Genomic DNA, 14,878 nt, shown 5'->3' with positions numbered 1-14,878 from the left:
GACCGTGGATTGGCGAAGACTGCATGATGATGATGGAATTATGAATAGGGCATCACAACGATGGAACGTCGACGATGGGTAACGAATGCGACGAAATGACGACGACGGCGTACCGACGAAGGCGTCTTTGTGTTGGACCTTATACGTCAGCGGTTACGTAGATCACCGCCTCGGTTTGCGCTCTATCCAGGACTGTGTCGCGTTATACGCGGGACCAGCCAACCGGGCCTTACAGCATATACCGAACCCGAAGATGGAGGGGGGGGGGGGGGGGGGGGGAGCCGGGGGGGAGGCAAAGAAAGCTTCACTTTTAAACAAATTTTCCGCGATTACTGATGGAATGACGACACACCGAACATCTCGTCAAAAGTGTTACTGTGCCCTCTGTGCAAAGTGTTCGTGTGAATATTCAGCACACTGAAGTGAAATGGCGCCACTGAGCACACATGCAGAGGCTTCAATTGTCCGATGCTCTAAGTCCGCAGCTGGGTAGAAAGAGACAGGACAGTGAGCTTATCCAAACGCAAGTCTCAGGTGTTTTACAGCACGTGTATCGGGGAAAAGTGGAATAATACAAAGGGAAGAGGGTAGAGCAAAAAAAAAAAAACACTTGTCACTACTGGAAAAGGTGTTCACTCAGTGCCATGGGTCGCAAGAAGTACAGAAATCGCTAATGAATTTTCGGGTGAAGAGCTATAGGGGGCATATAAGGAAGGCAGGGATGTTAACCAGTCAAGAGTCCGGCTGGCTACCCTACGCTGGGCGAAGGGAGAACAGGAAGCGCCTCGATTAGCCCTATAGAAGAAGTCGAATAAACTTCACTTATTTGCAAGCCAATGAACGTTATCTGATTGGAACTGGTCCAACCCCAGACAAGCAGACTGCATTCCACGGAACAGCACTCAGCACTGCCCGTGAAGAGACGCGACCCTTTTATGCCAACTGTTCTTCGGCGGGGTGTTCACCCATTCTTATATATACGCTTTCCGCATATAAGAACAGCCGACCCCAAAGGAATATATGACCACGGTGGCGGTTCGGAACATGGCGATGTATCATTTACGCACGCTGAGCAAAATGCGCTACGTTTTTGTAATGATCCAGAAGAGAACAGTCACCCAGAGCGCAAACGCGAGCGGAAACGTCCGCGTTACTTTTTCCACCGAGTTTTCGCGCCAACGCGCCCCGACACAACCGTTCACGGAAGAGCACAGCTACGAGGGGAGCCCATTCGTCGAGCAGGAATGCACGAAGCACTCTATTCTAAATATATCATTAAGGATTCGTGTGGGGCGTGCCGTAATTACGAGCCTGATTTGGTTACCCTATATTGGCCGAACTAATACTCCGAAACTGCAGCAGGGATGTAGATCCCACACACCGCTGTATAGTTTTAACTTTGGACTCCTGGTCATCAGGACTTTGAAGGGAAGGAAGCTGCTGATGCGGCAGCCTGCGAGCACTCACTTACCGGGCGTCCCCTTTAACCCCTGAGCACCTGGAACAAGAAAGCGGAACTCTTTTGACTTTCAAAGACATTGCTACCTACAATAAGTATATTCATCGCCAGTATCTACAGCCCCAGTTAAAGGACTGGGGAAAGCGAACGAAGGCGTCCCACTTCACTTATACACTAACACAACGCTGTGCCCGACAGTAATGAAACATTTTGGTCCTACGATCACAGGCATGTTCCAACACTGTGGAGAGGTGACTGACACTTATCACTTGGTGTGGGCCTGCCATCAAAATTAATCTCTCACCATCCAGCCCAACCCCACCCGTTAGGTCTGCGAGGCGGCCCTGCTGGGTTGCTCAGACCTTCAGGCCCACAAGGCCTCGGTCAAGAGGGCCAAGCTGGCGGCTTCGACCAAAGGGGTCCCGGACTAGGGACTCCACCTATGTAGGGCTCCTGTGTGAGTCCACACCCATCTTTCCTGTTAAATAAATACTTTTAACCATATAATAAATTCCGCGTATATGACATGTTATCGCCGGGCAGTCATCGCGGGGTTCAGCCACCGCGATTGACAACAAACTCGGCAAGCGCTGTGTCTGTCGAATCGAAAAAGCTAGTCGTCGTGGCGATGACTGCCGCTCATTTACTCTCTTGCCGTTATCCGTGAAAGCTTTGCAAATCCTAAGGGCTCAGTGAGCAGTCGTGTGTTCAATAAGAAATGAAACGGGGGGAGGCATCATAATGTTTGTGCTTACGGTCCATTCAGTGTGTTGGTATTTATTAAGTTTGGTGTTAGATATGCGTGTCGCTGCCTTTTATTCTGGCCCCTATGTGACGTATTTCAAATTAACTAACAGCTGGTGCCACTTTTGTAGCGCGTCCTGAATCTGTACATCCTGAATAAACCCAGTTCCACTTATACTCTGGACTCAGCTGGTCCTGTGTCCGACTCGCAACATAACTTGGTGTCATAGTAATCGTAACCACCCCGCAACTGTCGTCAACGCATTCCTGCAACCACCGGCACACTCCAAGCCTGGTGACAACCCGCAACAAGTCTCGGAGGACTGGAAAGAAGCGTACACCATCCACTAACAAACTCGCAGCTACGCGAAAGGCCGTATACTCCAGCATGTTCTCGGCGCCCGCGCCCGTGGCGTCACCCAGACATTTCCCCCTCTACCTCCAACGGCCAACGGTGTGCAGCCGGCGGATCAAGTTACCTACCTCCTAGAACAGTTCGACGCCCTCTACAAGTCACATACAAACGTAATACAATGAAGCAAAATAATTGGCTGTGGTTTAGCTGTGGTTAAACCTAGTCGAATAGCGATAACTACAGACCCCCGGCTGTGCTTAGGCGTCTAGCGGCATCACTTTCACGGCGTTTGGCCAACCGTTCATAACGCTCCTCTTGAATCTCTTCAGCGCGCAGTCTCTTCACTTCATTTCTATGGCGATCCCTGGCCTCCTTCAGGCTGACCGACTTCTCATCATCCATACTGCGGCCTCAACTATAGCTGCGGCGACGCGAGCTTTCCCCTTCTATACTCCCGATTATCACAGCTGCGAAGCGCGGGGTGTGACGTCATACAGAGGGCGCAGCGAGCGCCCAACGGCTAAAGTCCAACGGCAGGAGCGGTGGCCGCGCGGCAACCGCGACGAGGCGAGTTGCCGTAGAATCGAGGCCTGTGGTGTGACGTCACACAGAGAGCACGGCCAGCGCGCCAGCTGTGCACGGCGGTTGCCAGGCAACGGCGGATGCGCGCCTGTAGGAGCGGTGGCCGCGCGGTGACGGTGACGAGCCGAGTCGCTGGAGAATCGAGGCCCGTGATGTGACGTCACACAGAGGGCGCGGCGAGTGCCAAGCGGTGGCCCCGCGGCGACCGCGACGAGACGAGTTTTTGGAGAATCGAGGGCCGTGGTGTGACGTCACAGTGCGGCCACGGCTCAAAGTGCGGCGACGACGACGAGGCGAAAAGCTGGCGTAATGTAACTGTCGCTACAAAAGAAACCAAACATTAAACGAGTTTGCAACAGACCTTCGGAGGCAAGCAGAAAAATGCAACATTGGGGAGAAAAAAGACCGACTCATTGGCGGCCGCATCGTTGTAGGAATCAGAAACGCCACACTGCGACACCGCCTTTTTCGCGAAAGGAACTTGACGCTCGAGCCACGTGCAAGACAGCGTAAATTTCCCAAAAGCTCTCAAAAGAGCTTGAAGAGCCGAAGCTTGAAATATAATCCTTACGAAAGCAGAAGCAACTCAAATGGAACTCACAGCAAGCAGCAACATCGAGGAACTAGCAACTCTCTCAGACCGCGCGAATTTCCTGCCTATGGATCCGAATGTTACAACTGCGGCAAGTTCGGGCATTTCGCAAGCCTGTATAGACAAGGTGAGCGAGGCAGCATCATTTCCCGTCAGCGCATACGTCTCCTCAAGGATCCACAACAACTGGATCAGAACGGGATTTTTTCTTGGAGAGTTTAAACCTCCACAACATAAACAGCAACTCGTAGTGGATAGAAAGGTCAACATAAGTGGACGCAACGTCAGCTTCAAGCTAGAGTCCGGCTCCGTTGTAAATATATTTCCCAAGATTCAACTCGGTGCATGGCCATTGCAACCTGCATTCAAGCCAACAACGGCACCAATGACTGCTTATACGGGACAAACACTTCCCATAGACGCCGAATGCAGGCTTTGCTCTTTAACTGAATAAAACGAGTGCACCCTAAATTTCCTCTTCGTTGATGTCCAGTTGAGTTTGCCTGCAACCAGGTACCTCGGTCATCAACTCGCACCTTAAGATATCGCTCGAGATCCAGGAAAAGCGAAGACCACTGAAACCACACCAGTTCCGTTGAACGAGAAGGGTAAATCGGAAAGGACTATCCAAATAGCCAATTCAATTAAGAAAAAGGCAGCAGAGGAGAGGAAAGACCTCGTAGTAGTGCTAGTCAATTATCGCTCAACGCAACCATAGGAGAAGCAACCCCAGCTGAGCTCCTAATGGGTAGAAACCTGCGTACATTCCTACCCACCCTGACAAGCGACCTCAAACCAAGCTTCACAACCACCTCACCAGACGCTACTCTAACAAAGGCAAAAGGAACAGTACAAACATTATAGTGACTGCCACGCAAGAAATCTCCCGCCACTACTTCCAGGTAAATCTGTGTGGCTTCGCCACAATCAAAACTGACCAAAAGTCACAGTGATCAACGTCAATCCAGAACCCCGTAGATACGTCGTAAAGACAGACACCGGACGATGCGCATCCTCTTCAGAAGCAGCATCCACCTACGTATGACAAAGAGCTGCGGAACAGACTGTTACCGAAGCTTCACCAGAGAACTACGACATAGCTGAGCCAAGTTCATCAGCGTACAGCCAAGAAAGGGTACCGATCAATTCCAGCTCAGCGGATTCTAACTCGGCCAGTTCCACCTCAAACTACTCGTTCCAGAAGAAGGATCACGCATCCTGCGCGATACCCCAGCTTGAGAAGGGACGTCACATAACTAGAGTAAACCTCGCTTAAAATGTTCCTAACTTGCAATAACTATCGCATCGGCTTGATGTAAAGGAACCTGTCTACAGCGTCTCTAAGTTTTGTTAGCTAGAAATCCGATTCTCATTAAAAAGAAGGGCGTGTTATATACGCGCATCGCTTCTTCTTCTCCTGCCATCTATGCGACGTCTTTCAAGTTAAGTGACAGCTCGCGCCACCTATGTAACGCCTCTGAATCTCTACGTCCCGAATAAACCCAGTTCCACTTCTGCTCTCGCCTCGGCTGGTCCTGTGTCCGACTTGCTCCAGCAACAATGCAACGTAATAGTTTGGCAGTCTATTCTGTATGTTAGAGCTCAGTAGAAATCAAGAGTTGCATAATGAAAGGCGTCGTTTTTCTTGAGGCATCTTTTCGTTTTAATAAGGCGAGCGCTTTACAATGTGTCTTTCGAAAGTGTGCAATCTGCGACCTTTGAAGTTGCGGGCAGCGCCCGCGCCAGTTAGAAACTTGCCGCAACGGTTCAGCTGCACACAGTGCGAGGGCAATTTGGCGCATAATCTTGAACAGCCTGGAAACTCATTGTGAATTCATGTTTACAGCTGAAGAAGACTCTAACCCTTTTTTCTCATGCATTAAACATGTGATTTTGTCTGGCGTTCGACAAAGGCGCGAATGTGAATGAGCGCTTATGTGAATGAACTCGGTGACTGGTCATAAGGCGAGTGTTCTGAACCAGAATCAAGTATAACGCGCAGTGTTGTTATAGGATTAGAGTAGCCGGGGCGTTTTTACAACATTGTTGTTATTGGCTTGGTCTCCACGTTCGCTGTTATGGAAATCATTGTGCATTTGCTAACGTGAGTCGGCGCGTCAGAATTATGCCATATGAACAGCTAAATAAACCTACCTCTGACGGTTCCACGCGTAATCAAACTCCAACTGCAGGCATTACAGTCCAGAACATACATAATTCTGCTTCAAGTTTGACGACTAACCTTGAAGATCGTTTAACTGCTTATCATGTGATCGCTCCTCATCTTCTGCTTCTAGCATCGCGTATGTATTGTTGTTCGCCACTTCCGGAATTCTGAAAAATGGCCTATTGCAGATAACATCATTCTACACCTTGAGCTGGACTATTCAGAAAGGCGGACATTACTTGCTCGAGAAATTGAAGCTCATATTCAATGAACTTTTTAATTCAGTAGCTAACTTCTTAATTGTATTACGGCACATATTACAATTTATGAATCGTAGCCGGTGAGCTTGAAAGCGTTATTACTTGGAGTGAATTTCGAAAATGACACCAATTTGGAGATATGCACCATCAAACTCGAAGTAAAGATGCACTGATGTTCTAATGACATTTTTTAGCAAGACGCTATTTTATGGATTGAAGCACAAAAGTGAATGAAACGTTTATGTATTTCGTTCCTCATTTTGGGAAATATATATCGGAACTGGAGTCATCCTGTACATCATTTAAAGTGGATACGTCTTGCAAGCTCACCGCCTACAATTCGTAAATTGCAATATATACTGTCAAGTAATTGATTAGTAAGTTAATTTGTTACTTTTCATTATTTCGTTGAATATGTGTTTTGATATCTCGAGCTAATAATGTCCGCCTCTTTGAATAATTCAGTTCAAGGACAAGCATTATGCTATCTGCCATAGGCCATTTTTAAAACTCCAGAAAACTTCAAAATGATCAACGCGTATATTTCTAACCTCCACTCGGTATGTTCCTTTTATCTTGGCGGCTGTTCCCTTTTGTTAGCCAAAGAGGCAGGAATCTCTTCTATAGGAATCTCTTCCATTTGTGTAGATAATATTTGCAATGAGACGCGCACCTTACCACCCCTACTCCTCATCCATTCATACTCAAGCTCTCTGTACCCTGTAGGAGGGTGTGTGTGTTGAAATCACGCCAACAATGACAAGTGTTACGTGTTCTATTTATTAATAGAAGTATAACATTTGTATTGGACTGAGGCTTAAAATCCAATTATTAGTTTCTTATGTAAGAAATTAAGATTAGTTTGGCAGCTGTCTATAGCAGTCATTTATATGTTTTGAATGCATTTCAGTAGGAATACTAAAAGGTAAGCCTTCTTGTAGAGCGCATCTCATAAGCACCCGTTCCTACGGCGAGCGTCGGCGTCGTACCTCGTAACCGAGCGAACGAGCACAGCGAAGGATGAGAGCGAACGCGGAGCGCAGCGGGAGATGAAAAGACGGCGATAGCGAAGAGAGCGCGAAAAGGAAAGCGGTGGAGGAGGGTATGAAAAAAAGCGTGAGGCGAAAAGCGTAGTGCCGCGCAAGACGGACTCTTCGGCGACGATGGCTGCGAGATGGCGCCAGAGTAGCGCGCGTTGCCTGTTCACCAAAGCGCTGCATGAGCGGAGGTCTCTCTGCGGCGGTTTGCCGTGAATAGCAGCCACGCGTCAACCAGAAGTTGCCTCGAGCGATCTCCCGATTAGCGAGGCAGTCACGCCACACTTCCCTCCATTTGCAACGTGCCGCGCGAGACCGACAGACCGCGCCAGCCAATATATCGCGAAAGGAAAACGCATGTAACCCGACGCGGGGGCTCAGTGGCTAAGGCGTTGCGCTGCTGAGCACAAGGTCGCGGGATCGAATCCTGGCCGCGGCGGTCGGATTTCGATGGAGGCGAAATGCAAAAACTCCCTTGTGCCTTGCGTTGTGGTGCACGTTAAACAACCCCAGGAAGTCAAAATTAATCCGGAGCCCTCCACTACGGCATGCCTCATAATCAGAACTCGGTTTTGGCACGTAAAACACCAGAAGGAAGAAAGTACGTGCAGGTTTCGCTTAAATTTTGCATTAGGCAAGTATCGTAATCGTCAGCGAATTTTTTTTAATGTAACAACCACTTTCTTAATTGTTTTTATGTGCTTTTACTTTATTTCCTCGTATTTACTTTTGGCTATTATATTTTTCAGATAACCAGTTTTATATAACTCAAGAAGGCACCTGCAAGGATAGGGGTCGAGGAGCCAGCTCAGGACGACTTCACATGGTTCAGAGAAGCCCACCCCAAAGCACCAAAATGTGACGCCGTGCAATTCGAACGCGAACACTAAATCATGGGTATATTGTGTTCTCTATGTAAATAACTAGAACCAAAATTTTCAAACACAGTACGAGACCACTTGCATGCCCTTGTCAGTCATCTTTACATAGTATTTGTTGTAATGTCTCTGATAGAGAAGTCGAGATTAGCTATGCTCTCAGGAGACACACATATAGGAGCACGTGTCATGAAAAGCTGCAAATGTGTTTTGAAAAACAGCTGATTACCTTTTGGGATGAGATACTACTTGTACTGGGCTATCAACAGATTGATTTATTTTACAGCAAAAAGGTGGCACGATGAGATTTCACATTTGAGTAGTGACCGTATGCATACTTGCAATGAGCAGGGTTCTTGTGGTGGCTTTAGAAAGCTCATGCCGCTAAGCTGCTGACATTATTTAACAGCACACATAAGTAAAGTTGCATATATACACTGCTGTAATTTTTTCGAAATTTTTATTAGTTGCATGAAGGAGATATATTTTTATTTCATCCCTTTTATATCTGCTTTACTCTTAATTTCATTCTTCTTAATAGCTTCCCTCCTAGCATGAAGAAAGTGGGAGTATTCGTCGCAGTGGAACATCAGAGGGAAGGAGGACAGAAAAATGAATTTAGGGCATCTAAAATCACAGTATCTCATTACATGGCATACTGAACCTGTACGTTTCCGGCGGGTATAGGAATATTTTGATGAGAGTGACTAAATGTACTTGCCTGTCAAGTGTGTAAGTGGAGGCAGGGATGTGTTCGATGCAAGAAGCTATGAGAGCATCAGCGTGGAACACAAATTCAGCATTTGGTGGGTCAGTCACAAAATAATAAATTATTTAAGAACGAAGAAAAACATCTCCTATTGATGGCTTCTGTGCCCTCTATGCTATCTTCTTTTGATAAGTTAAAAGAAAATTTTTACATTTTTGCTACATGAAATATTATTCGACCTAAATGTGCACAATGACGTGAGAAACAATGCAGGGAATAGAATCAGTAGGTTAGAGAACAGTGGTGCCTATCTATTCATTCATCCATGGCTGTTAGCATCGGTTATGGCTCCGTGACTTATCAAGCCTACAGTTGCATAACTGAACCAGAAATTCACTTGTTGAGCACTTTAGAAATTGCTAAAAGCCACTGGAAAACAAAGAGGCCACTGATTGTGCCATTAGAGAGTGCAGTTCAACACCCACTGTAAACGTCCTGCTCTCTCAACGCTGCCAACAGATGTTCTTAGTAGCCCAGGAAAGAAGAGTAAAGAAGCTGAAGAAAGAAATTTGACTGCCCGCCGTTACGCTTTCTTGTTCAAAAACGAGATCTATTATGAAAGAGTTTAAAGTAAGTGCTGTGTGTGTTAACTTCCTCACTGAGATCTTAGTGATGAGTAAAGAGCCTAGAAATTAACTTTATGACAAGATTTAGAAGTCCCAATAATTATAGGATAAAGCGCCATTTACCTTTTACATATGTAACTGAATGATTACATACTACTGTGGCGAAGTAAAATGAGTTAATATCCACCCAAAGTGCAGCATCGTTTCAGACGCGATGCATGATTTCATTTGCATGACCAAAATTTGTTGTTATGCACCAGTAATGTTATGAAACAACAGCATGCATAGTAATATGCAAATCAGTCAGCCCAATGCCGTGGACACTTAGGTGACACTTTGACTATGCAGCCAAAGCTAAGTGATTTGAGCATTCAAGAAATAAAAAGAAAATGTGAGAAAAGCATTGTGTGCTTCGTAGAAATTGTTAGTAGTGGACCAGTCTTTCGCTTGTTAAAGGCATAGAAATCACTCCAAGGAGGATGGAAGAACCGATTTGCCAGTGCACATTCCCCTTTTGACAACAGTTATGGAGTGGCCTCTGCGACTGTATAAGTCTTTCCAGTCATAGAGATTATTGTTTAGAGGGGGGAGGTGGGGGAGCCTCCATCAAGCACTGTAATTGTTTCTTGCTTGTGTTTACCCCCCTTATCCACTTCAGTAGGAATAAATCTTTGATTGCAGCTACCCGTGTCTTTTCCCAAGTATAGACAAGGCAGCCCAGAAGACACAAGGCCGAGGAAGGGATATGGAAAATGGGATGGGTGCCCATCCCGTTTTATGTTTCGCTTCTTTGTCACACTTTCTTGCGCACGGCCCTGACCGTACTTATGCTTCAGTTGCTTGTGATACAACGTATTCATCACATGCGATTTTCGTTTCACACCTGAAGTTATGCTACATTTAGAGCGCATTTTCAACTGGTCACAATAAATATAATGTAATTATGTGAGTGGTCTTGAGAAATGGAGCGCTCATACTGTAATACGAAGCGAAGAGCTAGCAAATAAGATATGAACTGCAATGCGCAAGCTCTTAATGCCAGTGCTCCATGAATTTTACACTAATTGTACCAAACACTATACATTGCAGATTTAATTTTAGTTATTTGCACCGTGAAGGTGTAGCATTACTGAGGAGAGTGGGTTAACAAACCAAGACAGTGTAGTATTGACGACAGCGGAATACGGAAGAAGAATAGTTACAGAGCTGGGAATGCGGAAAGTAATTTCGTAGAAATTTTTGAAGCAGGTAAAACTTAATTCTGCAGCATATTAAAGCAGACAAAATGTTATTTTAGAGCGGTGTGTAGCACATATATCTTATTATTGGAGCAGTCCGGAGTATGCAAACTTTAATTTGGAGCATTAATAATAATAAAATCGGAAACAGTCACAAAATCTTGCATTTGCAGCACTAAAGAAGTGTTCAAAGGCGGCCTAAAGTTATTTTTCATACTACTTTTAGTAAGTGCTAGTGAAGGGACTGGAGGTGCTTTCCAACAGATTTGCAGAAGGTAGGGTAAATTAACACCACTGTGATTTATTCACAAATGTCCCAGGAAAGCTAAGCACTTTACCTATTGCAAAACGATTTTTGCAATAGCTAAATGACTGCAAATAGTGTGATTATTCTGCACTAACGAGCAAAGTAGCGTTTCTGAAGCATAATCCTTGGTTATATGAAGCGACCAGTATACTTTTCGTCTCTATAACATGCAAGGCTTTTCCAGGCCAGTCAAATGGCAGGAAAAAATGGGCCAGTCAAATGGCCCAGTCTTTACTACTTGTTCAATTCTGTATATTGGTTGCACAGTCGAGTTATGTTCATCTGATTTTTCTACACTTTAGTTTCAGTTTGACCTGTTTGTCTTAAAACGACCTATGGCTTGCGTTTTCGAGACCATGAGCATTTTATCTAGGACAACAGAAAATCTCTAGAATAAACAGAAGCAGTGATATGTTTGTACTTATATTCGGGTTTTAAACGTGAGCGTTTGCGCACATTTGTTGTATGTTTGATTTTGCATCGTACACCCTAATGTCCCCATATTTCCTAAATTAGAAAAATTAAGCTTATTGAACATAACGAATATTTCTCCATTGCATTAGCGATGCACTAGTGATTGTTAGTGATTTTAGAGTGATTATGCTTATTGTTTTAGTACAAGATGCGTTATATGGACAACAAAATACTTATAAGCGGATATTATATGTGTATCAATATCTTTCTAAAAATTTCATTCAGTTGGTCTTGAGACTAAGTATGATCAATAAAATGTTGAACTTTTAGGAAAAAATATTTCATTCGAGTGACTCGGTGACAGAAAGAGTAAATCCAATCCATTAGACATAAGAAAAGAGCAGGAGCTGCTAATGAAGCAATGAAATTCTCCTGAAATCTAAGTATTGCGAATCGATCCAAACGGGACCATGGTCCTGCATTGTGAGTGTTTTCACACTATTGAGAGGAGTACTAACATTCTGCTTTGAAGGTGCACAAACACTCTGTTATGGGGAGTGCAAGTACTTTGTGGGAGTACTAGCACTTTGTTTAGGCGAGTAGAAACACTCCGTATGGAGGATGTTGTGAAGTCGGGGATCCGAGTGGTTCTTGGAGTCAACTACATGCTAAAGTCTTTGTATACGTGAGCGTTTTCATCTCTCAGCGTCCACACACTTTTTGTCAGTTCATTTTCACCTTTCACTCGTCGAGTGAATTCGCTGTGGTTCTTCTCGGCCACTCACAGTCGTCGACACGTTCGAAAAATGCCGCCCATGATGTGGCACTGTTCCGCCTGGCTCCGCCTCCAATGTGGCTCGATCGCACCCGCACACCAGGAAACAGGTGGCAACTTGGGAAATCGATGCTCGATGCGGTTCTCACGGAAATCCTTGACGTTGGCCTCTTGTAAGAATTTGTGGCCTCTCCGTGACGGTCAGCTTGTCAGGTGGTCAAAAGACCGGAAGGCGGCGGTTGCTGTCGTCTCGCTCGTCAGCTCTAGGCGGTCCTTGGCCTCGAGAAAGCGACGTAGCGTGAACAGCACTCCACAAGTGCTCGTCTGCCGGTGAAGCATGATTTGTCCCGAAGAACCGCCAGGCACAACAGGGAGTACAGCCCTGAGTGTGGAGATGTACATGCGGTAGGAGCCAGCCGTGCAAGAAGACGTCGACGAAAGCTCGAGTAGTGGCACTGAGCGTGAGAGGCAATATGGGAACGCTGGCAAGATGAGCGGTATATCGGAGCCAGCTGTGGGAGAAGACGACTACGAACGCGCGAGAAGTGGCACGAGCGCAATCGCGCTGGTTACACCAAGGGACGCCGACGCTCAACCTAGGAATGATGAGCACGAGATCGCGGGATCGAATCCCGGCCGCGGCGGCTGCATTTCGGTGGAGGAGAAATGCAAAAACGCCTGTGTGCTTGCGTTGTCATCATCGTCACCACCATCGGCAGCCTATGTCTGTTACCCCTGTCTTGCGCTAGCTGATTCCAACTTGCGCCTGCAAATATCCTAACTTCACCACCTCACCTAGTTTTCTGCCAGTCCTCGGCTGCGCTTCCCTTCTCTTGGTATCCATTCTGTAACTCTAATGGTCCACCGGTTATCCATCCCTACGCATTACATGCCCTGCCCAGCTCCATTTTTTTCACTTAATGTCAACTAGAATATCGGCTATCCCCGTTTGTTTTATGATCCACACCGCCTCTCTTCCTGTATCTTAACGTTAGGCCTAACATTTCCATTCCACTGCTCTTTGTGCAGTCCTTAATTTGTTCTCGAACTTCTGTGTTAACCTCCAAGTTTATGCCCCACATGGTGGCACCCGTAGAATGCAATGATTGCACACTTTTCTTTTCAACGACAGTGGTAAGCTCCCAGTCAGGACTTGGCAATGCCTGCCGTATGCACTCCAATCCAATTTTATTCTTTTGTGAATTTCTTTCTCATGATCAGGGTCCCCTGTGAGTAATTGACCTAGATAAACGTACTCCTGTACAGACTTTAGAGGCTGACTGGCGATCCTGAATTCTTGTACCCTTGCCAGGCTATTGAACATTATGTTCGCCTTCTGCATATTAATCTTCAACCCCACTCTTACACTTTCCCAGTTAAGGTCCTCAATCATTTGCTGTAATTCGTCCTCATTGTTGCTGAATAGGACAATGTCATCTGCAAACCGAAGGTTGCTGAGATATTCGCCGTTGATCCTCACTCCTAAGCCTCCCAGTCTAAGAGCTTGAATACTTCTTGTAAGCATGCAGTGAATAGCATTCGGAGAGATTGTGTCTCCTTGCCTGACCCCTTTCTTGATAGGTAACTTTCTACTTTTCTTGTGGAGAACCAGGGTTGCGGTGCAATACTTGTAGATATTTGCCAAGATATTCACGTATGCCTCCTGAACTTCTTCATTACGGAATGACTCAATGACTGCTGGTATCTGCACTGAATCAAATGCTTTTTCATAATCTATGAAAGCCATATAGGGAGGTTGATTGGACTCCGCAGATTTCTCAATTACCTGAGTGATGACATGGATATGATCCGTCCCTTCCTGAAGCCAGCCTGTTCTCTTGGTTGGCTGAAATCAAGTGTTGCCCTTATTGTATTAGAAATTATCTTGGTGAATATTTTACACAATGCAGAAAGCAAGCTAATGGGTCTATAATTCTTCAATTCTGTAACGTCTCCCTTCGGGCTTGCGTTTTAGTGCACGTTAAAGAACCCCAGGTGGTCAAAATTAATCCGGAGCACTCCACTACGGCGTGCCTGATAATCAAAACTGGTTTTGGTACGTAAAACACCAGAAAGAAGAAGCTAGGAACGGACGTCTAAGAGCGGCGTTCTGAATCGACGTTTTAGCTTGGGGCTACATTCACCACAGTGTTAGGTAGCCTGCAGCGTTGCATGTAGGCTAACTGCACAGCGTGATCCTTCTGTTGCCTAGCGTAGACAAGCACCGTAAGCTGCTACGAGAAGTGCTCGCTCTGAGGCACCCCGCGCGTGGCGTGCATCTCAGCGCATCGTATCGAATTAACTCGGCCCGGGGCGACTCCACCCTGTCCGCGGGCTCGTACGGAACCGTCCACCGTGGCCAGTGTACATCGCTTGCCGCTATGAAGGAGGACTGAAGAAAGGCAGAAAAAGAAAGCCCGGAGCGGTGACAGAATGAACGAAACGCCGGGTAGCAAATTACCTGCGCATGCTTCGGGGCGATGGTTTCAAGACGCGATCGCCCTTTTATAGGGACGGACGGCGAATAACAGGTTTCACGGCTCGGCATGCGTGCGTCTGTCGATGCCTTGACGGAACACAGGCGAAGTGCGCTCTTGAAAGAGGCTGTTGTATGTACGCGGGCCTGTGCGTTGGCATAGAGGTGCTTCTTTCTGCCTTATCTTTCGCTTGATATCCCGGATTTGACAGGTCATGCGTCTCATCGTTGACGGCGATCAACGCCTCTGAAGTGGTTT

This window comes from Dermacentor silvarum, unplaced genomic scaffold (assembly GCF_013339745.2).
Source record: "Dermacentor silvarum isolate Dsil-2018 unplaced genomic scaffold, BIME_Dsil_1.4 Seq777, whole genome shotgun sequence".
In the NCBI taxonomy this organism is placed as follows: Eukaryota; Metazoa; Arthropoda; class Arachnida; order Ixodida; family Ixodidae; genus Dermacentor; species Dermacentor silvarum.
This window is presented reverse-complemented; position numbering follows the sequence as displayed.